Source organism: Lolium rigidum, chromosome 3, assembly GCF_022539505.1.
Source record: "Lolium rigidum isolate FL_2022 chromosome 3, APGP_CSIRO_Lrig_0.1, whole genome shotgun sequence".
Classification (NCBI taxonomy): Eukaryota; Viridiplantae; Streptophyta; class Magnoliopsida; order Poales; family Poaceae; genus Lolium; species Lolium rigidum.
The window spans coordinates 280,020,498-280,047,774 of record NC_061510.1 but is presented as its reverse complement, the minus strand read 5'-3'; the positions used below and the strand labels follow the sequence as shown (position 1 = coordinate 280,047,774).

The 27,277-nt window shown below is 42.9% G+C and overlaps 1 long non-coding RNA gene across 1 annotated transcript; it reads left to right on the top strand.

Moving 5' to 3' along the window:
• The first annotated feature begins 5,075 nt into the window (after window positions 1-5,075).
• LOC124704746 lies at window positions 5,076-27,005 on the top strand. The gene is made up of 3 exons (XR_007003649.1): window positions 5,076-5,175; window positions 7,295-7,297; window positions 26,956-27,005. It is a non-coding gene; the product is annotated as an uncharacterized LOC124704746 (long non-coding RNA).
• The last annotated feature ends 272 nt before the right edge of the window (window positions 27,006-27,277 follow it).

Sequence of the window (27,277 nt, the reverse complement as noted above, 5' to 3'; positions counted from 1 at the left end):
TAAATATAAATAACTACCAACCCAAAAAAGCTAATTTCATTAAGAATATTTTATCAACTTTTTTTTTAATTTACAAGCTATCAACCTAGTGCTCCGTTATTTACCAACGGAAAATGCAAATAACTACCAACGCTAATTTCATTTAAAATATTTTAGCATCTTTTTTTTAAGTTTACAAAGTTATCAACCTGGTGCCCCGTAATTTATCAACAGGAAATATAAATAACTATCAACCCTAAAAAGTTGATTTCATTTGCAATATTTTAGCGACTATTTTCTAGTTTGCAAGCTATCAACCCGGTACCCCATTATTTATCAACGGTAAAAATAAATGACTACCAACCCTAAAAAAGTATTTATTTAAAAATATTTAGCGATTATTTTTAATTTACAAGCTATCAACCCGGTGACCCGTTATTTATCAATGATAAAAATAAATAACTATCAACCCTAAAAAATATTTTATTTAGAATATTTAGCGATTATTTTAATTTACAAGCTATCAACCCGGTCCCCGTTATTTATCACCGGCAAATATGAATAACTACCAACCCTAAAAATTATTTCATTTAGAATATTTTGTGACCCTTTTTAGTTTGCAAACTATCAACCCGGTGACCCGTTATTTATCAATGGTAAAAATAAATAACTATCAACCCTAAAATTTATTTTATTTAGAATGTTTATCTATTATTTTTAATTTTTTTGACACAATATTATTATTATTTTTAATTTACGAGCTATCAACCCGGTGTCCCGTTATTTATCACCGGTAAATATGAATAACTACCAACCCTAAAACGTATTTCATTTAGAATATTTTAGTGACCTTTTTTTAGTTTGCAAACTATCAAGTGACCCGTTATTTATCAATGGTAAAAATAAATAACTATCAACCCTAAAATTTATTTTATTTAGAATGTTTATCTATTATTTTTAATTTACAAGCTATCAACCCGGTGTCCCGTTATTTATCACCGGTAAATATGAATAACTACCAACCCTAAAAAGTATTTCATTTAGAATATTTTAGTGAATCCTTTTTAGTTTGCGACCTATCAACCCGGTGACCCGTTATTTATCAATAGTAAAATAAATAACTATCAACCCTAAAAAATTAATTTCATTTAGAATATTTTAGAGACTCCTTTTTGTTTGTATAGAAGTTATCAACTCGGTGCACGTTATCTATCAAAGGTAAATATAAATACCTAGCAACCCTAAAAGTCTATTTTAATTTAGAATATTTTAGCAACTTTTTTTTACCTTACAAGTTACAACTTAAAAATGGTACTTACTTTGAGTAGCAAGTGGTAGTTCATTTGAGTTGCAAGTGAATCTCCCACCCGTTATTTCCCCCCTAAAAACCACAAGCCCGAAAAAGGAAATTATAATAGTTGGTTAAAAGAAACATGAATTAGCTTACATAGTAATAAAGAAAGGGAATTGTACAAAATGGAATTGAAAAGGGAATTGTATAAAGGGAATTGAATTTTTTTTGCATAGCTAGGATAAATTTAAGCAATCGAAAATAACTGATACAAAATGAAAAAATCACAAAAGGGAATTTGCGAAAAAACAGTTCATATTTGTACGTTTCTAACATGTACATTCGATAGTACAAAAACAATTCGTCTCTATTTGTAACACGAACGATGAGTAGCTCAGATGGTTAGCCTGCAATGCGCGCCACGCGCGTAGGAGCCAGGGGTTGCAGGTTCGAATCCCTGCGGTAGCGGCAAATCATTTTTTCCGGCCCGCTCGCGAAGCGAGAGCAGGTTGAATACGACAAAACTACGTAGGGCTCGTTCGGTTCATGGGGGCCCAAACCCCACGTGGAACGAACCACGAGTGGATTCGGGTGATCACCCTGATCCCGATAATTCCTCTTCCTAAAAACTTTCTATAATCGCTCAGATTTGTTCCTGTTCGGTTACTACCTGCGAGGCTAGCGGGAGGTCCAGCCGTCCCTCCGTCCTCGCCGCCGTCCCTCCATCCTCGCCGCCGTCCACTCCTTCCTCGCCGCCGTTCACTCCCGTGCTCGCCGTCGTCCACGCTGCCGTCCACTCCCATCCTCGCCGCCGTCCACCCCTTCCTCCCCCATCCCCGCAGGAGCCACAGTCCATCCCGTCATCCCCTTACCCGTCGGAGCCGCCGCCCTCCTTACTCGTCGGAGCCGCCGTCCCTCCTTATTCGCCAGAGCCGCCGTCCTTCCTTAGCCGCCGGTGCTGCATCTGAATCGAGCGAGACGAGCGGAGCTGTGATAGTCCTTTTTTTCCCCATCATACCGATTCGGGACATCCACACAGGGAACCGGACCACGAGGTGAGACTAGATGTTTTAAAACCCGGCGATTTCGACGGGATTGGGGTGGTTTCGGCCGGGGTCAGTTTCCGGCCGGGTTTAACCGAACGCATTTCCTGGGATCGATCCCCGGCCAGCTGATCCCGGCTAACCCCCGGGGTTTGGGTGTGAATCCCGGCCGGGGCGGGACCAACCGAACAAAGCCGTAGGTGGGCGCGGGCGTGTTTTGTGGAAACTGATCGCTCCGGCGGTTGATCGCCAGAAAGGGAATTCGGGTCAGACAGTTCCTTTGCTACAATGACCGACAAGAGACAACAAAACTGAGAGTGAATAGATAGAACATGGGTGCATGTGAACCCACTTTTTTAAAAGTGTCGTTTGTGATGTAAAAACATGTTTTAAAAATCGATTCACAAAATGATTGCAAAGGTGATCTTAAACATGTGCCCTGGACATGAGTTTCGTGACGAAAAAACCTTTTATTTTGCCTCGGCAAAAAAGTGAAATTTTGCAGGACTATATAGCAGTATATATGTGACGTATTTTGTCTTTTTTAGATTCTGAAATAAAAAAGTGGTTTCTCTGTGAAAACATTCTACGCACACATGGAACATGCGTACGTACTCCGTTAATTTTATTTCAGAATTTTTTAACATTTGGAAAATGCATTTTCAACCTGAGTTCACGTGCACCCAGGTTCAACTCGGACTTTTCCCAACAAAACTAGCCTAACTAAAGCTGAGGCAGAAAGACCGACAGAAGACCATTGTCTTGCTGTGAGCCATTTATTGTTCTCCATAATTTCAAGCACGTATATCATTTCCAATCCGAATATATGAAGAATATAGCATTTCTGATACAAACATATAAAAACAAATCATTTAGACTCGTAGTCATCAATCCAACATGTATGAATTTATCTGACGAACAAGCACTAGGTTTCAGATTTCACCCCAAACGGGCTTTGGTAGGTAGGCTGGTAGCAAGGTCTTGGTAAAATTTTAAATGCAAATTTCTAAACTCATCATGAGGCGAAAGTCGCCACAGCGGCGTGACACGAACGAGCAGGAGCCCCTCATTTTCCTGGGCAGTGCGTACCGGTGGTTGATTCTTCCCTTTGTTCCAGTTGCAGTGAGCCATACCACTAGAAGTAGAAGTAGGACACAACCGCTGGTCTTAATTAGCTGTGCGGTAGGCTTTATCAAAAACAGGTTATCTCCCCACATAAAAGAAAAAGCACGAGTATGAGGTGCTTCTCGAGCTTTTTTTGTGGCCTCCCGCACCGTTCCCTTGCTTTGCCCATTTCGTTTTCAGAAATTACACAAGTACTGCCACCGCTGAGCCCAGCCGTCACGTGTCTTCCTTTCTTTTTTTTTCTCCCAGGCGTTCTCTTTCCTACGGAGTATATCCCAATCGGGTTCTGTTTAGAGAAAAGCCAGATAGGGTTGCCAGCCGCCGCCCTACCTTGCAGCTCCGCCCGCTCCGCCACCCTGTAGCTCCGGCCACTCCCACCGACTGGTAATCTTCCGCCGCCAGCCGCCGGCCGTCGTCCCGCCACCTTATCTCTCCCGTCTCCCGCCGCTCCAAGTCTTCCCAGCTGACCGCACCTCCCCGACAATCCTCCCAGACGAACTCGTCCCGCCGACGAACTGGTTAACACCGACGAACTGGTCCCTTTCCCGTCCCGCAGGTAAGCATGCCTTTCACGTATTTCTCCCCGTGCTTCACGCCGACGAATTTCTTGCAGCTATTTCGTACAGGGGTTATGATGGTATATAATTTGGTTGATGCTAATTTTGATTAGAATCTCCTGATACTGTGATTCGAACATACATGGTACTATAATTAGAACCTACATGTTACTGTGATTAGATCCTACATTATACTGTGATTAGAATCTAATATGTGGTACCCATGTACATGTAAACAGAATTTTTGTACTATTTTTTTGATGCCACTGTTTTGCTAGGTACATTTGTCATACAATGATGCTGCTGCCAATATTGCAAATTAACTTCACCTTATAATTGTGTAGTGTTTTTTCGTATAGTCTTTTAGTACTTTGCAATGTAGAAGGCTGTTTAGGATACATATCACACTAGAGTTATCTACGACATATGTATGGATGAAGTCAACGCAAACAATAGGAGGTTGCTTGAGTAGAAAAGGATACAGGAATCTCGATGACAATATTTACCAAAAAAATAGATAAGAAATTTACGAACAAGCAATTCAAGAACAAATAGGATGCTTTAAAGAAAGATTATACGGGTTGGTTGGAGTTGCAAAATGCAACTAGGCTAGGTTGGGATCCGGTGACAAAAAAAATGGACGTAGATGATGAGTGGTGGAAGACTCACCTAGTTGTAAGTTATATGTTTATCGCTTTTTATATCTATTTGTGTATTTTGTTATAATTTGAACTAACATATCTACCATGTTATTTTTCCAGCACCGTCCTGAATATGCAAAGTTCAGAAATAGGCCACCCGCGAACTTGGAACAACAAGATGTCATGTTTAGGAAAGCTCATGTGACCGGAGAATCAGTGGCCATTCCGGGACAAGAATTAGGAGAGGACAAGGATGGTCCAAGTTCAATAATGTTGGATGATGAGGTCACGAAGAAAACAACACTAGGGAAACGGAAGTTGGGTGTTGGTGAGAAGGAAAAAAGAGAGCCCGTTTTTGAAGGCGTACAACACTGTCTTGAGCAACATAGTTTCAAGGGTGGATGCTGGAAGTTTTAGTGGCAAGGAAGACTGTGTCCCAACTATGAAGGAATTTTTATCGATGGTTCGAGAGTGTGGAGTCAGTGAAGGCATTGATCTCATGTTTACAGCGGCCAAGTTTGCCGTGAAAAGGGAGCATAGTGACATAGGCATCCCCAATGGGCCTGCCGAAGATAGTACCCGGGGTTTACTGAAGGCCCAGGACTCGAAGGATGAGAAGATTCGGAAGCCTAATTAGTGTTAAGGAAAGATAGATTGTATTAGGAAATATAGATACTTGTAATCTTACGGGATGGGTACTGTTGTGGGTATACTTCATGGGTGTACCATCGACAGTGCCTAGATCCGACAAGCCCGGGTGGCCCATAGACGGTGATGTGGCATGTGGCCCATCGGGCAGCCCAGTTGCTGTTGATCATGAAGGATGAAGTCCGGCCCAGGATCAGTTAGCCGGATCCGCACCGACCTTCGGAGGAACCTGGATCCGTGGAGGCCCATGAGGAACCCGGATCCAGTACGACGTATATGGGAGGCGGATCCTTGACGTACACGGCAAGACATTGTACCGTAGTTAGGCAATCTGTAATCCGGCTAGGACTCTCCATGTAAACCCTAGATCCGTGCGCCTTTATAAGCCGGATCCCGGGAGCCCTAGAGGCACAACCACAACCATTGTAACAACACGCAAGCGCCCAGATAATTCCAGACAAGCAGCAGTAGGCCCTGTCATCGTGCAGGTGTTCCGAAGCTGGGTAACTCGCGTACTACCGTCCCGAGGACACTCCGCCCTATGGCTCCTACTTCTTTTCCCCCTCGTGAGGATCCCTCCTCCGAGGTACCGTCTACTAAGCAACGACAGTTGGCGCCCACCGTGGGACCTGAGGCGTCTGGAGGCCGGAACCGGGAGGGCTCCGCCATGGGAAGCTACGACGACTCGATCGCTGTGGGGCGTGTACTTTACGCCGGGAATTTTCCGATCGTCCCTCCGGATGAATTCTGGATTCCGGCTAGGTCAAACCCCGTCAAGCTCTCCATCGTCCCAATCGGCGGCATCCACATCTTCATCAGCGAAACCGTCGATTCCGACGGAAACGCTCTGGTAAGTAACGCTGACGCGACAAGATCTTGTTACGGAAACCAAATGCTTACCCAGTTGGTATAAAAAATTGCTGGATGTTGGGTTGAGCGCGGTTGCTGGTATCAATAAGTTTGAGGCATTTCTTCTCCGCCTCCGCCTTATGCTAGGCGCCTCGCGGGCACGTTTGGCTGCAGGGCTGGAGGGGGCGGCCCTCTTCTTCTTGGTGAGACGCGGAGCATCGGGAGCTTCCGCCTCAGATGCGGCTTCCGGGTCGTTGTTCCCCGAATGAGGGACTCGGAGGAGAGTTCCGAGCTCGCCTTCCTCGAGGGCTTCGAGCTTTGTTACCAAGCCAAGACTTAGACAAAATTTAAGATATGAAGGAATTAACAGGCACGTCAAGATAACGTACCGCGGTCCCGGAACCGTTGGTATGGATGTCTATGTTACACACGTGAACATGAAGTTCATGTGGAATCTTGATGAGGAGCCGGATCCTCTTATCGATGGCGTCGGCGGAGAGGTTGTCTTTTGTGGCGCGCATCGGATCGTCGCGCCCCGTGTAGTGGAACATCAAGCGGTCCCGATGCTGAAGTGGCTGTATCCGCTTGGTGAACCAAGACATGGTGAGGTCCTTCCCCGATAGGCCCTCCTCCGTAAGCTTGCAGATCCGCCTAACAGCGCGGGTCAGCTGTGGCGATTCGGAGAGGTGAGGGCATTGTGTCCATGCCAGAGTTTCGCTGGCGGGGCTGTTCTTGAATAATGGAAATTTCCTGTCGTTCGCCGGGTCGGAGACGTCCTTCAGATAGAAGAAGCTTCCGGACCAATACCGCACGGATTCGTGGCGGTCGGTGTGGGGGTAGACACGGCCGGGGCGGAGCATGAAGGTGATGGATCCACAAGTCGCCAACTCAGAGGTTTGGCGGATCTTCTCCTTCTTGACGGAGAAATAATATTGGAAAAGAGGAAGTTCAGGAGTTACCCGGAGGTGGCCCTCGCAAAGAGTGACATGGTTGCTGATCGCCAGGACGCTGTTTGGCGATATGTTGTGGGGCTGGAGCCCGTACGCCTTCAGGATTTCCGAGAAGAAATCCGACGGCGGAAAAGAAAAACCTCGCTCCACCAGCGCCTTAGTTACTACCATTTCGCCATCCTGAGGGGCTGGTGATGACCCACAAGTATAGGGGGTGTATCGTAGTACTTTCGATAAATAAGAGTGTCGAACCCAACGAGGAGCAGAAGGTGTTGACAAGCAGTTTCGATGAAGGATTCACTGTAAATGCTCACGGACAAGTATTCGGGGGTTTTGATATTGCGGATAAATAAAGTACAAGTAAATAAAATGCGAGAGAAATAATTGCAGCGAGTGGCCCAATCCTTTTTAGCACAAAGGACAAGCCGGTTTGTTTACTTATAATGACCAAACGTTCTCGAGGACACATGGGGATTTTAGTCTAGTGCTTTCGCTACATACAGCTGATTAATCTTCATTGTTTTGATAAGTGTTGTGTGGGTGAACCTATGCTAATGCACCGTCCTTCCTAGGACTAATACATACTTGTGATTATACCCCTTGCAAGCATCCGCAACTACAAGAAAGTAATTAAGATAAATCTAACCACAGCCTTAAACTGCTGAGATCCTGCGATCCCTCCCGCATCGATATACTAACGGGGGCTTAGGTTTACGTCAGCTCCGGCAACCCCGCAATTAGCAACCGAATACAAGATGCACTCCCCTAGGCCCATAAATGGTGAAGTGTCGTGTAGTCGACGTTCACACGACACCACTAGAAGAATGACACCACAACTTAAATATCATAACATTGAATATTACTCAACCATAATTCACTACTAGCATTTAGACTTCACCCATGTCCTCAAGAACTAAACGAACTACTCACGAGACATCATATGGAATACAATCAGAGGTGATATGATGATGAATAACAATCTGAACATAAACCTTGGTTCAATGGTTTCACTCAATAGCATCTACAACAAGTATAGAATAACACCGGGAGAGTTTCCCCTATCAAACAATCAAGATTTAACCCGAATTGCTACAGCGATGACGAGGGTGCAGCGGTGGTGATGGCGGTGTAGATGGTGGAGATGATGATGATGATGATGGAGATGATGTCCCGCTCGATGACGATGGCGATGGCGTCGATTTCCCCCTCCGGGAGGGAATTTCCCCGGCGGATTCCTGCCCGCCGGAGAGCTCTTTTTCTCTCTGGTGTTCTCCGCCCCGCAGAGGCGGCTGTAACCCCTCGTGAGGTCCTCTCTGTGGCTTAGGTTTTCGGGACGAAGGAGTACGCGAAGAAAAGGAGGCGAAAGAGGCTGTGGGGCCCCCAGAGCATAGGGTGGCGCGGCCAGGCCATGGGCCGCGCCGCCCTATGGTCTGGGCCCACAGTGGCTCTTCTCCTCTTCCCCTTCTGGCTCCCTCCGTCATCTGGAAAAATAGGAATTTACGTGAAATTCCCTTCCACAGTTGATCTTCCGAAATATTGCGTTCTGACGGTGCTTTTTCCAGCAGAATCACGGCTCCGGTGCTTGATCCTCCAATGATGATGAAACATGCAAAATAGATGAAATAACATAAGTATTGTGTCCCAATATGAAATATATCAATGAATAACGAGCAAATTATGATACAAAATAGTGATGCAAATTGGACGTATCAACTCCCCCAAGCTTAGACCTCGCTTGTCCCCAAGCGAAACTGAGCTCGATAAACGAGGCCACATGTTTATGGAGTGAAGAGTCGATAAATAAAATACGGACAAGAAGCATCATATTCATTCACACAAGACATTCTAGTAAACAACTTCCTCATATAACTCATCTTGAAATAAGTAAAGAGAAATCACAAGTAAAGGTGCATAAGAAATCATAATTGGTGATGGCAAACTTTGTTCTTGGTCAGAGAACTACTAACGGATTGTACTTCTAAGCAAAGCTTTCATATTAGAATTTATAGCTGAGCCTTCATATTTAAGCATAACAATCTCCTCATAATTATTGATAACTTCAAAGTCATATTCATTCAGATAAAATTGGTACTAAACAAGAAAGTATAAAAGACATGATTAACTGGATCACAGCATAAATGATTGGTTCACAACAACTCAATTGCTTGCTTGAGATAGAGGGAAATAGGTTTACTGACTCAACATAAAAGTAAAAGATAGGCCCTTCGCAGAGGGAAGCAGGGATTAAATCATGTGCTAGAGCTTTTCAAGTTTTGAAATCATATAAAGAGCATAAAAGTAAGATTTTGAGAGGTGTTTGTTGTTGTCAACGAATGGTAGCGGGCACTCTAACCCCCTTGCCAAACGAACCTTCAAAGAGCGGCTCCCATGAGGGACGGTATCTCTACCAGCAAGGTAGATCATCCCCCTTCTCTTTTGTTTACACATGTATTTTAGTTTTATTAAGGATGACACTCCCCCAACCTTGGCTTTCTCAATCCATGGCTAACCGAATCCTCGGGTGCCTTCCAACATTCACATACCATGGAGGAGTGTCTATTGCAAAATTAAGTTGCTTACTGATGAATCAGAGCAAAACATGTGAAGAGAATTATTAATGAAGGTTATTAATTGAGGCTGGGAACCTCATTGCCAGCTCTTATTGCAAAGTTATTGGATAAGCGGATGTGCCGCTAGTCCATTGGTGAAAGTCCGCCCAACAAGATTGAAAGATAAAACACCACATACTTCCTCATGAGCTATAAAACATTGACACAAATAAGGAGTAATAGTTTGAATAATTTAAAGGTAGCACATGAAGTATTTACTTGGAATGGCAGAAAATACCATGTAGTAGGTAGGTATGGTGGACACAAATGGCATAGGTTTGGTCTAAGGTTATGGATGTATGAGAAGCATTCCCTCTCGATACGGGTCTTTGGCTAGCAAGGTTTGATAGCAAGCATAAAGGTTGAGGGAAACAAACAAATATACATATGATAGAAACAATCATGCATCTTTCTCATAAGCACAAGCAATTTTAACTCTAGAATACTAAGCATAGAGATAATAGAATAATGTATCTAAGTGTATTTCTCTCCTTCATTAAACATCAAGATGTTGTTGCTATTGACCAATGCTAAGTTTGCCAAAACCAAATAGATTTACTTGATGCTCCCAAAGTGATATCAATACTCATGTCAAGAGTAATCATATAATGGAGATTGCAAACTAAAATAAGGTGTGCAAAAAGTAAATGATAAGACTTCTCATTAATATTCCATAACGATAACTCACACCAACGGATACATAGATAACTAACTAAGAGAGATACTTCCATATTGCATACTATTCCATATGATAACTTCCCTACTCATGATATGACACTACTTGATAGTAAAAGATAAAGGTGGTGATGTGATACCGCGGCACTCCCCAAGCTTGGAACAAACCAAGGGGATGCCAATACCGATGATGAATTACTCCTTCGGTGATGATGGTGATGGATTCTTCTCGCGCTTCATAAGGATCTCCTTCAGCTTCAGCTTCTCAATTTTGCAATTCTGCACCAAAACCTGAAGAGACTCATTGTTACCCGAGTGTGGCGGTGATGGCCTTGTGCTGGGATTTGAGTAATATTCCAACGATTCGCGAAGTCGCTGGTTCTCCTCCCGAAGTATCTCCACTTCCCTCCTTACAGCACGATATTGATCACAAAACTCATCAGCAACCCGTATTGCTTCCTCCACACAAGGGAAAGAATCGAGGTCCAGAGCAGGCGGGAGAGCTCCCTGCAAGTTATGAGAAAAAGAGCGCCCAGTATTAACCGATCCCACCAAAATTGGCTTACTCCTCGTAGTTTCCCACTCTCCTTTTGCCGACGCTATCTTCTCCTTCTCCTTATTGATCCTCTCATCCATCTCTTCCCTCCAAGGCCCCTTGTCTTTGTTGCTGGAGACCATGGTGCTTCTAGATCAAAACAAATCTGGCAGAAAACAGCTCGAAACAAAACACGACGAGAAAACGATATTATGGACCTCCAGGGGTCCGGGGGATTATATAGCAAATATTTTTACGACAAAAGGAAGGTTCCAGGTCGAAAACGAGTGGAAACGGGACGCCGAGGTGCCGTCACCATAGGTCGGCGCGGCCAGGGTGGGGCCCGCGCCGGCCTATGGTGGCACGCCCTCGCGCGTCTTTTCCACTCCGTTTCGATTCCGTAATTTTTCATATTTTCCAAAAACAGCAAAAATAATGTTCGGAAAGGTAAACGCGGACTTTTTATTACCTATATTGTTACCTATTCAAAGTCCAGTTCTGGCGGACTGTCAATTTGTCCTTTGATGAAGGCCTCCGGTGTTTCCACTTGAATAATATCAACATCAACATTATAAGAATCGCCCGAGATATAATGCTTGAGTCTTTGTCCATTCACCACTTGTGTGGCATTGCCTTGGAGAGAGCTAATTTTAATTGCTCCTGAACGATACACCTCCTCAACAACATATGGTCCTTCCCACTTCGAGAGTAATTTCCCTGCAAAGAATCTGAGACGAGACCGATACAATAGAACTTGATCTCCAACATTAAATTCTCTTTTGATGATCCTTCTATCATGCCACTTCTTAACTTTTTCTTTAAAGAGTTTAGCATTTTCATAAGCTTCACTTCTCCATTCATCTAGAGAACTTAATTGCAACAACCTCTTATTACCGGCTAATTTAGGATCTTTATTTAGTTCTCTAACAGCCCAATAAGCTTTGTGCTCTAGTTCTAAAGGTAAATGACAAGCTTTTCCATAAACCATTTTATAAGGTGACATTCCCATAGGATTTTTATAAGCAGTTCTATAAGCCCATAGTGCTTCTTTCAATTTGCTAGCCCAATTCCTCCTAGATTTATTAACAGTCTTTCCTAAAATAGCTTTAATCTCTCTATTTGATAATTCTACTTGACCACTAGTTTGAGGATGATAAGCAGAAGCAATTCTATGATTAATACCATACTTAGCAAGAGTTTTTCTAAAACCTCCATGAATAAAATGAGAACCTCCATCAGTCATAATATATCTAGGTACTCCAAATCTAGGAAATATAATATCTACAAGCATTTTTATAGAGGTCTCACCATCAGCACTTTTTGTAGGTATAGCTTCTACCCATTTAGTAACATAATCAACGGCAACAAGTATATGAGTGTTACCGTACGAAGAAGGGAAAGGACCCATGAAGTCGAATCCCCAACAATCGAATGGTTCAATAACAAGAGTATAATTCATAGGCATTTCATTGCGTCTAGAGATATTACCAACTCTTTGACATTCATCACAAGATAAAATAAATTTCCTTGCATCTTTGAAGAGTGTTGGCCAATAAGAACTCTGATTGTAGAACCTTCTGCGCGGTTCTATCTCCAGCGTGATGTCCTCCATAAACACTTCCATGACATTTATTCAATATCTCCTGTTGTTCATATTCAGGAACACATCTTCGCATAATACCATCCACTCCTTTATATAAGTGTGGGTCATCCCAAAAATAATGCCTCAAGTCATAAAAGAATTTCCTCCTTTGTTGAGCTGAAAAGGTTGGAGGCAAATACTTCGAAACAATAAAGTTAGCATAATCTGCATACCAAGGGCTCTCTCGCGAGCTCACCTTTATTACAGCCAATTGTTCATTTGGAAAACTATCATTAACAGGAACAGGATCATAAGCAATATTTTCCAATCTAGACAAATTATCGGCAACAGGATTATCGGCACCTTTCCTATCTATAATATGTAAATCAAATTCTTGCAACAGAAGTACCCATCTAATAAGCCTTGGCTTAGCATCTTTCTTTGTCATAAGGTATCTAATTGCAGCATGATCAGTATGAATTGTAACTTTCGAATCAACAATATAGGGTCTAAATTTATCACAAGCAAATACTACAGCTAACAATTCCTTTTCAGTTGTAGCATAATTTCTTTGAGCAGCATCAAGAGTTTTACTAGCATAATGAATAACATTTAATTTTTTATCTACTCGCTGTCCAAGGACAGCGCCTAACGCAAAATCACTAGCATCACACATAATTTCAAAAGGCAAATTCCAATCAGGAGGTTCAACTACGGGAGCGAGTTGTTAAGGCTTTCTTTAGAGTTTCAAAAGCTTCTTTACAATCATCATCAAAAACAAAAGGTACATCTTTTTGAAGAAGATTAGTAAGAGGCTTTGAAATTTTAGAAAAATCTTTAATAAATCTCCTATAAAACCCAGCATGACCAAGAACACTACGAATACCTTTAACATCCCTCGGATAGGGCATCTTCTCAATTGCTTCAACTTTAGCTCTATCAACTTCAATACCTCTCTCGGAAATTTTATGTCCCAATACAATTCCTTCATTAACCATAAAGTGGCATTTCTCCCAATTAAGAACAAGGTTAGTTTCTTCACATCTACTGCAAAACTTTATCGAGGTTTCGCGAGGCAATTATCAAAAGAATTCCCATAGACAGAAAAATCATCCATGAATACCTCTACAATACTTTCGCAGAAACCATGAAAAATAGCGAGACATGCATCTTTGAAAAGTAGCAGGAGCATTACATAAACCAAAAGGCATACGCCTATAAGCATAAGTTCCATAAGGACAAGTAAACGTGGTTTTCTCTTGATCTTTAGCTTTAACAGACAATTTGTGAAAACCCGAATAACCATCAAGAAAGCAAAAATGAGTATTTTTAGATAACCTTTCTAACATTTGATCAATAAATGGTAAAGGGTAATGATCTTTCTTAGTAACTTTATTAACTTTTCGAAAATCAATGCACATTCTATAACCTACAACTATTCTCTGAGGAATAAGCTCATCATTATCATTAGGCACAACAGTCATTCCTCCTTTCTTAGGAACACAATGAACAGGACTAACCCATCTACTATCAGCAATAGGATATATAATACCAGCTTCAAGGAGTTTTAATACCTCGTTTCTTACCACTTCCTTCATCTTCGGAATTAGACGACGTTGATGTTCAACAACGAGGTTTTGCATCATCTTCCATATTAATAGCATGTTGGCAAATAGAAGGAGAAATCCCTTTCAAATCATCAAGAGTATAGCCAATAGCTCCTCGGTGCTTCTTCAATATTTCCAATAACCTTTCTTCCTCAATCTACGAAAGCTTAGAACTAATAATAACAGGATATATTTTCTTATCATCAATATGAGCATATTTAAGATTATCAGGTAAAGGCTTTAAATCAAAAACAGGATCTTCCTTTGGTGGCGGTGTTGTACCCAAATCTTCCATCGGTAAATCATGCTTGAGAATAGGTTGGCGAAGAAAAATTTCCTCAAGCTCATCTCTTTCTTTCCTAAAAGCTTCACTTTCACTATTCTCCAAATGTTGCTGCAAAGGATTATTAGGAACAAGAACAATAGATGCACACTTGCTCCATTTTAAAATCATTACTAGGCGAGTCGGTTTTATAAGGAGTTTTGGTAAATTTAGAAAATTTAAATTCATAAGGTTCACCAGACAAATCTAGTCAAAATTTTCTCTTTCTTACAATCTATAATAGCTCCACAAGTATTTAGAAAAGGTCTACCAAAAATGATAGGACAATGATCACTAGCGAGCAGAACCTAGTACCAAAAAGTCGACGAGGATATTTAATCTTACCACATAGAACTTCCACATCTCGAACAATACCAATTGGAGAAATAGTTTCTCTATTAGCCAAATGAATAACCACATCAATATCTTCAAGTTCACAAGAACCAATTTCGTGCATAATCTCCGTGTAAAGCTCATAAGGTATAGCACTAACACTTGCACCAATATCACATAAACCATAATAGCAATGATCACCAATTCTAACAGATAGCATAGGAACACTAACTTGTTTGGATTTATTAGGATGTGAAACAATATTAGAAGCATCTTCACAGAAAATAATATGACCATCCTCCACATTTTCAGTCACAAGATCTTTAACTATAGCAACGGCAGGTTCAATTTTAATTTGTTCTTCGGGTTCTTTAGGTTTCTTTTCACTTTTATTAACCGCACTAGATATGACGAGTACTCCTTCATTTTAGCAGAGGAAAGGAGTTTTCTCAATATAAGCTTCGGGAATAACATTATCAACAGTTTCAACCACTACACATTTGTTTACGAGATGAATCAACTTTATCTTTATACGGTTCATGATACTTATCAAAATTCTTCTTAGGCAGTTCATAATGAGAGGCAAAAGCTTCATAAAGATTTGCAACAACTTGGGAATCAAGACCATATGTAGCACTCATATTACGAAATTTATCAGTATCCATAAAAGCTTCAATGCATTTATAATCATAAATTATACCTGATTCTCTATCTTTGTCGTTCTCCCATCCTTCAGTATTTTCTTGGATCCGATCAAGAAGATCCCTTTTAAACTCTTCATTCTTGCGTGTAAATGATCCAGAACAGGAAGTATCCAGCAAGGTCTTGTCTTGAAAAGAAAGTCTTGCATAGAAATTATCAATAATAACATTACCAGGAAGCTCATGAATGGGGCATTTGAGCATTAAAGACTTCAATCTCCCCCAAGCTTGGGCGATACTCTCTCCATCATGAGGCCAGAAATTATATATGCGGTTCCGATCTTTGTGAATTTCACTTGGAGGATAAAATTTGGAATAAAATAAAGGCACAATGTCCTCCCAATCAATAGAATCACCATTCTTCAGCAATTTATACCAGTGCGCCGCTTTACCAGACAACGATATAGTGAATAGTTTCTTCCTAACATCATTCATAGAAATACCTGCACATTTGAATAACCCGCATAATTCATGCAAAAACAGTAAATGATCACCAGGATGGACGGTTCCATCCCCTTCATAGCGGTTATCCATAACACGTTCAATAATTTTCATAGGTATTTTATATGGTACTACTTCCTCACCGGCGCTTCATCCACTACCGTTGCAGTAGTAGTAGATTTCCCAAATAGAAATTGAAGAGAGGATCTCTCCATAATGATTTATAGCAGCAGGCAGAAATAAAATCAGCACAAACAGTAAATTTCCTTACCAATTCCGCTTACCAATAGCGCTTCACTCCCCGGCAATGGCGCCATTAAATAGTCTTGATGACCCACAAGTATAGGGGGTGTATCGTAGTACTTTCGATAAATAAGAGTGTCGAACCCAACGAGGAGCGAAGGTGTTGACAAGCGAGTTTCGATGAAGGATTCACCGTAAATGCTCACGAGACAAGTATTCGGGGGTTTTGATATTGCGGATAAATAAAGTACAAGTAAATAAAATGCGAGAGAAATAATTGCAGCGAGTGGCCCAATCCTTTTTAGCACAAAGGACAAGCCGGTTTGTTTACTTATAATGACCAAACGTTCCTGAGGACACATGGGGATTTTAGTCTAGTGCTTTCGCTACATACAGCTGATTAATCTTCATTGTTTTGATAAGTGTTGTGTGGGTGAACCTATGCTAATGCACCGTCCTTCCTAGGACTAATACATACTTGTGATTATACCCCTTGCAAGCATCCGCAACTACAAGAAAGTAATTAAGATAAATCTAACCACAGCCTTAAACTCTGAGATCCTGCGATCCCTCCTGCATCGATATACTAACGGGGGCTTAGGTTTACGTCGCTCCGGCAACCCCGCAATTAGCAACCGAATACAAGATGCACTCCCTAGGCCCATAAATGGTGAAGTGTCGTGTAGTCGACGTTCACACGACACCACTAGAAGAATGACACCACAACTTAAATATCATAACATTGAATATTACTCAACCATAATTCACTACTAGCATTTAGACTTCACCCATGTCCTCAAGAACTAAACGAACTACTCACGAGACATCATATGGAATACAATCAGAGGTGATATGATGATGAATAACAATCTGAACATAAACCTTGGTTCAATGGTTTCACTCAATAGCATCTACAACAAGTATAGAATAACACCGGGAGAGTTTCCCCTATCAAACAATCAAGATTTAACCCGAATTGCTACAGCGATGACGAGGTGCAGCGGTGGTGATGGCGGTGTAGATGGTGGAGATGATGATGATGATGATGGAGATGATGTCCCGCTCGATGACGATGGCGATGGCGTCGATTTCCCCCTCCGGGAGGGAATTTCCCGGCGGATTCCCGCCCGCCGGAGAGCTCTTTTCTCTCCGGTGTTCTCCGCCCCGCGAGAGGCGGGCTGTAACCCTCGTGAGGTCCTCTCTCGTGGCTTAGGTTTTCGGGACGAAGGAGTACGCGAAGAAAAGGAGGCGAAAGAGGCTCGTGGGGCCCCCGGAGCATAGGGTGGCGCGGCCGAGCCATGGGCCGCGCCGCCCTATGGTCCAGGCCCACAGTGGCTCTTCTCCTCTTCCCCTTTTGGCTCCCTCCGTCATCTGGAAAAATAGGAATTTACGTGAAATTCCCTTCCACAGTTGATCTTCCGAAATATTGCGTTCTGACGGTGCTTTTTCCAGCAGAATCCTGGCTCCGGTGCTTGATCCTCCAATGATGATGAAACATGCAAAATAGATGAAATAACATAAGTATTGTGTCCCAATATGAAATATATCAATGAATAACAGCAAATTATGATACAAAATAGTGATGCAAATTGGACGTATCAGCTGGGGCCAAGGAACTCGGAACTGTTCGCCAGCTTCCGGGAAGCAGGAAACCTTCCGCTTCCAAGTTCTTCAGTTCCGTATCAGTGGTGGTGCAGGGCCACCATTTCCCTTTGGATTCGGAAGCTCGCTGACGAGCCTTGGATTTCTTGGAGGCGATCTCTTCCGCCTTCTGTTCTGCCTGTTCCTCCCCGGAAGCTTTCTCCGGGTTAGCAGAGGTTCCTTCGGTGTCCTTGCCGGAGTCCTTGGTGGGATCCAGGTGGACCGGAGCAAAGGGTGGATGGGCGGAGGAGATGGGCGTTGCCATGATTGGCTCGGAGGCGGAGTTGCAGAAGACATCTGAAGAAAAAAGCAGTGGCAGAAAACGTAATTTAGTCGGATCCACGTCGTCTTCCTAAAGGATCATCCCTTCTAACTGCGGCGAAAGGCTGAAGCTCGAGAACTCACCGTAATGGATTCCGCGGTGGTGGAAGTCGCCGGCGACGAGGATTTTGCGTGGTGGCTCGCTGACGTTAAGAACGCGATGAACTGTGCGGTGGCGCAGCAGCTCCGGCGAGACTCCGACGGGTTTTCCGGCGGGTTCCGGCACGGCGGAGGAGGAGCTCAAGGGCGGCGCTTCGCAGAGAGATAGAAAGGGGGGAGAATGAGAGGTTTACGGGTTGACGGTGGATATTTATAGGCCGTGGGAGGAGATTCGTGCTCCGCATCCTGTGGTCGGAACGCAAGCGTCGCACCGTTGGATATGCGACACGTGTCAAAACCCTAAACGGTAAAAATGGCTAAGGATAAGTTACCGCTCAGATCGCGCGAAAATGACGCCAGAATTGGCGGAACCGTTTGAACCTTTTAAGGTTCTGGGTCGCAGCGCAAAGATAATCGGATCCTTATCTGTTGCAGGGGAGTAACCCGGAGACATGCTATGTGCTGTCGATGGATGAAGTCCCGCAGGATGGGGGTATTTTCCGACTAAAGTTTGGGAAAGAAGAAAATGAGAAGTTGGAGTTCTTCAAGTTTTTCCGCGTTACCAACATTGCCGGAGATCATAAGGTGCTAGCAAGGCGGAAACTGGAGGTGAAACTCGGAGAACTCTGGGGCTACTATTGTGGGTATACTTCATGGGTGTACCATCGACAATGCCTAGATCCGGCATGCCCGGGTGGCCCATAGACGGTGATGTGGCATGTGGCCCATCGGGCAGCCCAGTTGTTGTTACTCATGAAGGATGAAGTCCGGCCCAGGATCAGTTAGCCGGATCCGCACCGACCTTCGGAGGAACCCGGATCCGTGGAGGCCCATGAGGAACCCGGATCCAGTACGACGTATATGGGAGGCGGATCCTTGACGTACACGGCAAGACATTGTACCGTAGTTAGGCAATCTGTAATCCGGCTAGGACTCTCCATGTAAACCCTAGATCCGTGCGCCTTTATAAGCCGGATCCCGGGAGCCCTAGAGGCACAACCACAACCATTGTAACAACGTGCAAGCGCCCAGATGATTCCAGACCCGCAGCAGTAGGCCCTGTCATCGTGCAGGTGTTCCGAAGCTGGGTAACTCGCGTACTACCGTCCCGAGGACACTCCACCCTATGGCCCCTACTTCTTTTCCCCCTCGTGAGGATCCCTCCTCCGAGGTACCGTCTACTAAGCAACGACATGTACGAAACCCTCCCGGACTCTGTAACTTGTGTATTACGAAAACCCTCGACTCCACCTCCTATATAAAGGGGAGTCGAGGAACAAAGAAAGGATCGAATCTATTGTCAACAAAACCCTAGTTTTTACAATCAACGAGTACTTTTCGGCTGAAACCTTCGAGATCTACTTGCCCTCTACTTCCAGCAAAACCCTAGTCTACAATCTGTAGGCATTGACAAGTTAATCCCTTGTCAATTGGCGCCGACTTGGGGATTAGAGGTTGCAAGGAGCTGATCTCGATGGCACGTCCAGAATCGTCGACTTCGTCGATAGCAAGCTGATGCGCGTAGATGTACACGTCCGTTGGGAACCCCAAGAGGAAGGTATGATGCGCACAGTGGCAAGTTTTCCCTCAGTATGAAACCAAGGTTTAATCGAACCAGTAGGAGCCAAGAAGCACGTTGAAGGTTGATGGTCGCGAAATGTGATGCGGCGCAACACCGAGGATTCCTGCGCCAACGCGGAACCTGCACAACAAAACCAAAGTACTTTGCCCCAACGAAACGGTGAGGTTGTCAATCTCACCGGCTTGCTCGTAACAAAGGATTAAACGTATCGAGTGGAAGATGTTTGCAAAGAAAATAGTAAAACACAATTGCGGTAGATTGTATGCTATGTAAAGAATAGGACCGGGGTCCACGGTTCACTAGAGGTGTCTCTCCCATAAGATAAAAGCATGTTGGGTGAACAAATTACGGTCGGGCAATTGACAAATAGAGAAAGGCATAACAATGCATATACATGATATGATAAATATAGTGAGATTTAATTGGGCATTACGACAAAGTACATAGACCGCCATCCAAGCTGCATCTATGCCTAAAAAGTCCACCTTCAGGTTATCATCCGAACCCCCTCCAGTATTAAGTTGCAAAGCAACAGACAATTGCATTAAGTATGGTGCGTAATGTAATCGACAACTACATCCTTAGACATAGAATCAATGTTTTATCCCTAGTGGCAACAACACATCCACAACCTTAGAACTTTCTGTCACTGTCCCAGATTAAATGGAGGCATGAACCCACTATCGAGCATAAATACTCCCTCTTGGAGTTAAGAGTACAAACTTGGCCAGAGCCTCTACTAATAACGGAGAGCATGCAAGATCATAAACAACACATAAACAATAGATTGATAATCACCATAATCATAGTACTCTCTATCCATCGGATCCCGACAAACACAACATATAGAATTACATATAGATGATCTTGATCATGTTAGGCAGCTCACAAGATCCAACAATGAAGCACAACAAGGAGAAGACGACCATCTAGCTACCGCTATGGACCCATGGTCCAGGGGTGAACTACTCACTCATCACTCCGGAGGCGACCATGGCGGTGTAGAGTCCTCCGGGAGATGAATCCCCTCTCCGGCGGGGTGCCGGAGGCGATCTCCAGAATCCCCCGAGATGGGATTCGCGGCGGCGGCGTCTCGGTAAGGTTTTCCGTATCGTGGCTCTCGGTGCCGGGGGTTTCGCGACGGAGGCTTTAAGTAGGCGGAGGGTCAACGCGGGGGCCACACGAGGGGCCCGGGGGTAGGTCGGCGCGGCCGGGGCCCGGGCCGCGCCGGCCTCCCCTCCGGCCGCCTCGTGGCCCCACTTCGTTATCTCTTCGGTCTTCCGGAAGCTTCGTGCAAAAATAGGACCACGGGCGAAAGTTTCGTCCAATTCCGAGAATATTTCTTTACTAGGATTTCGAAACCAAAAACAGCAGAAAACGAGCAATCGGCTCTTCGGCATCTTGTTAATAGGTTAGTTCCGAGAAAATGCATAAATATGACATATAATGTGCATAAAACATGTAGGTATCATCAATAAAGTAGCATGGAACATAAGAAATTATCGATACGTTGGAGACGTATCAGCATCCCTAAGCTTAGTTCTGCTCGTCCCGAGCAGGTAAAACGATAACAAAGATAATTTCTGAAGTGACATGCCATCATAATCTTGATCATACTATTTGTAAACATATGTAATGAATGCAGCGATCAAAACAAAGGTAATGACATGAGTAAACAACTGAATCATAAAGCAAAGACTTTTCATGAATAGTACTTCAAGACAAGCATCAATAAGTCTTGCATAAGAGTTAACTCATAAAGCAATAAATCAAAGTAAAGGTATTGAAGCAACACAAAGGAAGATTAAGTTTCAGCGGTTGCTTTCAACTTATAACATGTATATCTCATGGATATTGTCAACATAAAGTAATATAACAAGTGCAATATGCAAGTGTGTAGGAATCAATGCACAGTTCACACAAGTGTTTGCTTCTTAAGGTGGAAGGAGATAGGTAAACTGACTCAACAATAAAAGTAAAAGAATGGTCCTTCAAAGAGGAAAGCATCGATTGCTGTATTTGTGCTAGAGCTTTTATTTTGAAAACATGAAACAATTTTGTCAACGGTAGTAATAAAGCATATGAGTTATGTAAATTATATCTTACAAGTTGCAAGCCTCATGCATAGTATACTAATAGTGTCCGCACCTCGTCCTACTTAACTTGGACTACCGGATCTTTGCATGCCATGTTTCAACCAAGTGTCACAAAGGGGTACCTCCATGCCGCCTGTACAAAGGTCTAAGGAGAATGCTCGCATTTTGGATTTCTCGCTTTTGATTATTCTCAACTTAGACATCCATACCGGGACAACATGGACAACAGATAATGGACTCCTCTTAAATGCATAAGCATGTAGAAAAGTTATTATTCTCATATGAGATTGAGGATATATGTCCAAAACTGAAACTTCAACCATGATTCATGGCTTTAGTTAGCGGCCAAATGTTCTTCTCTAACAATTTTGCATGCTCCAACCACTAAAATGATAGATCCTTCAGACAAGACGGACATGCATAGCAACTCACATGATATTCAACAATAGTTGATGGCGTTCCCCAGAAGCATGGTTATCGCACAACAAGCAACTTAATAAAAGATAAAGTGCATAAGTACATATTCAATATTACGATAGTTTTTAAGGCTATTTTGTCCCATGAGCTATATATTGCAAAGGTGGATGATGGAATTTTAAAGGTAGCACTCAAGCAATTTACTTTGGAATGGCGGAGAAATACCATGTAGTAGGTAGGTATGGTGGACACAAATGGCATAGTAGTTGGCTCAAGGATTTTGGATGCATGAGAAGTATTCCCTCTCGATACAAGGTTTAGGCTAGCAAGGTTATTTGAAGCAAACTCAAGGATGAACAAGTGCAGCAAAACTCAAATAAAAGACATATTGTAAACATTATAAGACTCTACACCGTCTTCCTTGTTGTTCAAAACTCAATACTAGATATTATCTAGACCTTAGAGAAATCAAATATGCAAATCAAATTTTAGCAAGCTCTATGTATTTCTTCATTAATGGGTGCAAAGCATATGATGCAAGAGCTTAAACATGAGCACAACAATTGCCAAGTATCACATTATCCAAGACATTTTAGAATTACTACATGTAGCATTTTCCAATTCCAACCATATAACAATTTAACGAAGAAGAAACTTCGCCTTGAACATTATGAGTAAAGCCTAAGGACACATGTGTCCATATGCAACAGCGGAGCGTGTCTCTCTCCCACAAAGTGAATGCTAGGATCCATTTTATTCAAACAAAAACAAAAACAAAAACAAACCGACGCTCCAAGCAAAGAACACAAGATGTGATTGAATAAAAATATAGTTTCAGGGGAGGAACCTGATGATGTTGTCGATGAAGAAGGGGATGCCTTGGGCATCCCCAAGCTTAGACGCTTGAGTCTTCTTAAAATATGCAGGGGTGAACCACGGGGGCATCCCCAAGCTTAGAGCTTTCACTCCTCTTGATCATAGTATATCATTCTCCTCTCTTGACCCTTGAAAACTTCCTTCACACCAAACTTCAAGCAAACTCATTAGAGGGTTAGTGCATCATTAATAATTCACTCATTCAGAGGTGACACAATCATTATTTTCACTTCTGGACATTGCATAATGCTACTGGACATTAGTGGATCAAAGAAATAAATCCAACATAGCAAAAGAGGCAATGCGAAATAAAAGGCAGAATCTGTCAAAAACAGAACAGTCCGTAAAGACGAATTTAAAGCTGGCACCAGACTTGCTCAAATGGAAAAACTCAAAACTAATGAAAGTTGCGTACATATCTGAGGATCACGCTCGTAAATTGGAAGATTTTTTCGAATTTTCTACAGAGGACTGTGCCCAGATTCGTGACAGACAGCAATGCTGTTTCTGCGCAGCGATCCCAAATATAACATCAACTTTGACATAGAAACTTTACTTGGCACAAAAACATGATAAGGAGAGGTTGCTACAGTAGTAAACAACTTCCAAGACTCAATAAAACAAAAAATTGCTGTAGGTAAAAACATGGGTTGTCTCCCATAAGCGCTTTTCTTTAACGCCTTTCAGCTAGGCGCAGAAAGTGCAAATCAAGTAACATCGAGAGTAGAAGCATCAACATCATAACCAGGGGTGTTGGGAGTTTTCTCAACCAAGCATAATATGTTTGATATATAAGTTTTAGCGTCTCCCTTTTCATTAGTCTTAGGCTTGCTACTCTCATCGAACAAATTTTCAGGAACAAGCCAAGCATAGTTATTTTCTAGTGCATCATTCATAGCTAGGAGTTTACATGGTATTGGTGCTTTGATTTCCCCACCATCATTAATGTTATTAGTGTACCTTATTCTATCCATGTCCATTTTTTCAAGGAGACCAATAAAATTGGTATGAGAACCTAGCATATTAAATTTAGCAAAAACCTTTCTAGCCTCTCTTGCTAGACCACCAAATTCTCTAAGAAGGGTTTCTAAAACAAAATCTTTCTTTTCCCCTTCTTCCATATCACCAAGTGTAAGAAACATGTGTTGGATTATAGGATTGAGATTAACAAATTTAGTTTCCAACATGCGAACTAAAGCAGCAGCAGCAATTTCATAGGTAGGTGCAAGTTCTACCAAGTGTCTATCTTCAAAATCTTCAGTGATACTAACATGATTGAAAAATTCTTCTATATTATTTCTCCCAACTATGGACCCACGTCCTACCGGTATGTCTTTTGTGGCAAAATTAAAAGGAAACATGATGCAATAGGCAAAAAGTAAACAAGGCGAATAAAGTAAAGACAAGTAACTAATTTTTTTGTATTTTTGATATAGAGAGCAAGACAGTAAATAAAGTAAAACTAGCAACTAATTTTTTTGTGTTTTGATTTAGTGCAGCAAACAAAGTAGTAAATAAAATAAAGCAAGACAAAAACAAAGTAAAGAGATTGAGAAGTGGAGACTCCCCTTGCAGCGTGTCTTGATCTCCTCGGCAACGGCGCCAGAAAAAGTGCTTGATGCGCGTAGATGTACACGTCCGTTGGGAACCCCAAGAGGAAGGTATGATGCGCACAGTGGCAAGTTTTCCCTCAGTATGAAACCAAGGTTTAATCGAACCAGTAGGAGCCAAGAAGCACGTTGAAGGTTGATGGTCGCGAAATGTGATGCGGCGCAACACCAGGGATTCCTGCGCCAACGCGGAACCTGCACAACAAAACCAAAGTACCTTGCCCCAACGAAACAGTGAGGTTGTCAATCTCACCGGCTTGCTGTAACAAAGGATTAAACGTATCGAGTGGAAGATGTTTGCAAAGAAAATAGTAAAACACAATTGCAGTAGATTGTATGCTATGTAAAGAATAGGACCGGGGTCCACAGTTCACTAGAGGTGTCTCTCCCATAAGATAAAAGCATGTTGGGTGAACAAATTACAGTCGGGCAATTGACAAATAGAGAAAGGCATAACAATGCATATACATGATATGATAAATATAGTGAGATTTAATTGGGCATTACGACAAAGTACATAGACCGCCATCCAACCGCATCTATGCCTAAAAAGTCCACCTTCAGGTTATCATCCGAACCCCCTCCAGTATTAAGTTGCAAAGCAACAGACAATTGCATTAAGTATGGTGCGTAATGTAATCGACAACTACATCCTTAGACATAGAATCAATGTTTTATCCCTAGTGGCAACAGCACATCCACAACCTTAGAACTTTCTGTCACTGTCCCAGATTAAATGGAGGCATGAACCCACTATCGAGCATAAATACTCCCTCTTGGAGTTAAGAGTACAAACTTGGCCAGAGCCTCTACTAATAACGGAGAGCATGCAAGATCATAAACAACACATAAACAATAGATTGATAATCACCATAATCATAGTACTCTCTATCCATCGGATCCCGACAAACACAACATATAGAATTACATATAGATGATCTTGATCATGTTAGGCAGCTCACAAGATCCAACAATGAAGCACAACAAGGAGAAGACGACCATCTAGCTACTGCTATGGACCCATGGTCCAGGGGTGAACTACTCACTCATCACTCCGGAGGCGACCATGGCGGTGTAGAGTCCTCCGGGAGATGAATCCCCTCTCCGGCAGGGTGCCGGAGGCGATCTCCGGAATCCCCCGAGATGGGATTCGCGGCGGCGGCGTCTCGGTAAGGTTTTCCGTATCGTGGCTCTCGGTATCGGGGGTTTCGCGATGGAGGCTTTAAGTAGGCGGAGGGTCAACGCGGGGGCCACACGGGGGGCCCAGGGGGTAGGTCGGCGCGGCCGGGGCCGGGGCCGCGCCGGCCTCCCCTCTGGCCGCCTCGTGGCCCCACTTCGTTATCTCTTCGGTCTTCTGGAAGCTTCGTGCAAAAATAGGACCCTGGGCGAAAGTTTCGTCCAATTTCGAGAATATTTCTTTACTAGGATTTCTGAAACCAAAAACAGCAGAAAACAGCAACTGGCTCTTCGACATCTTGTTAATAGGTTAGTTCCAGAAAATGCATAAATATGACATATAATGTGCATAAAACATGTAGGTATCATCAATAAAGTAGCATGGAACATAAGAAATTATCGATACGTTGGAGACGTATCACAAGCAATGCGACGGATCGAGGTAAACGGGAAAAAATTGATCTAGTCGATTTTATTCCTCACCCGCCCTCCCGTTTGGATGCATGTGTGTATCTGGAGGAGCCCATCGTCATGACGTTCGGAGAATTCCGATTTGGCGTCAACAAGGAAGGATCCTATCGTCTCGAAGTTCCGATATCGTCGGAATTTTCAGCGATCGATTCTGACTTTTCATCGAGCGACGAAGAGTTTTCGTCGTCACGCTTCATTGACACCAAGGCAAGCGGAAAGCTCGCCAAGATCTTCAGCGACACATCCTTCGAGTCGTCTGCGGACTCTGTTATAAGCAGCGACTCCGACAGCGTCGACAACTTCAACTTCATCGACAAATCTGCTGCCATCGGAAAGGTCTTCACCAATCTCTATGATGGTGTCATCAATCCTGATAAAAACCAACACTCAAAATATCATCAGGTCTACGCGATTGAAGAGACAAACCGAGCACAACCGGAGACGTCAGAGGATTTCGGCGATTTGGGAAATCCATACGTTGATCCCTCTGATCTCAGAAAAGGTTTAGGCACAAAATATGTCGGGACCACCTGAGAGTTGTTGGCAGCCTTTGAAACACTTGGAGGACGGTTTGATTATCTCGAGAGGATACATGATGAGATGAACAAGCAAATGTAGGATGTAATATGTGCACTATTTATTTGGTATTTGGAATTCTAGAGCCTATGGACCATTTTGTGTACTATTTATTTTGAATATTTTGTAGACTATTTTGATCATTCTAAAACTTATGCACCATTGTGTTTCTATTCTGTTTGGAATATCTTTTACACTATTTTGTGAGAGTTGTTATTGAAATTTGGTGTATACTATTATATTATGTAATCGTTTTTCACTTGTTTAGTTTGAATTTTGTA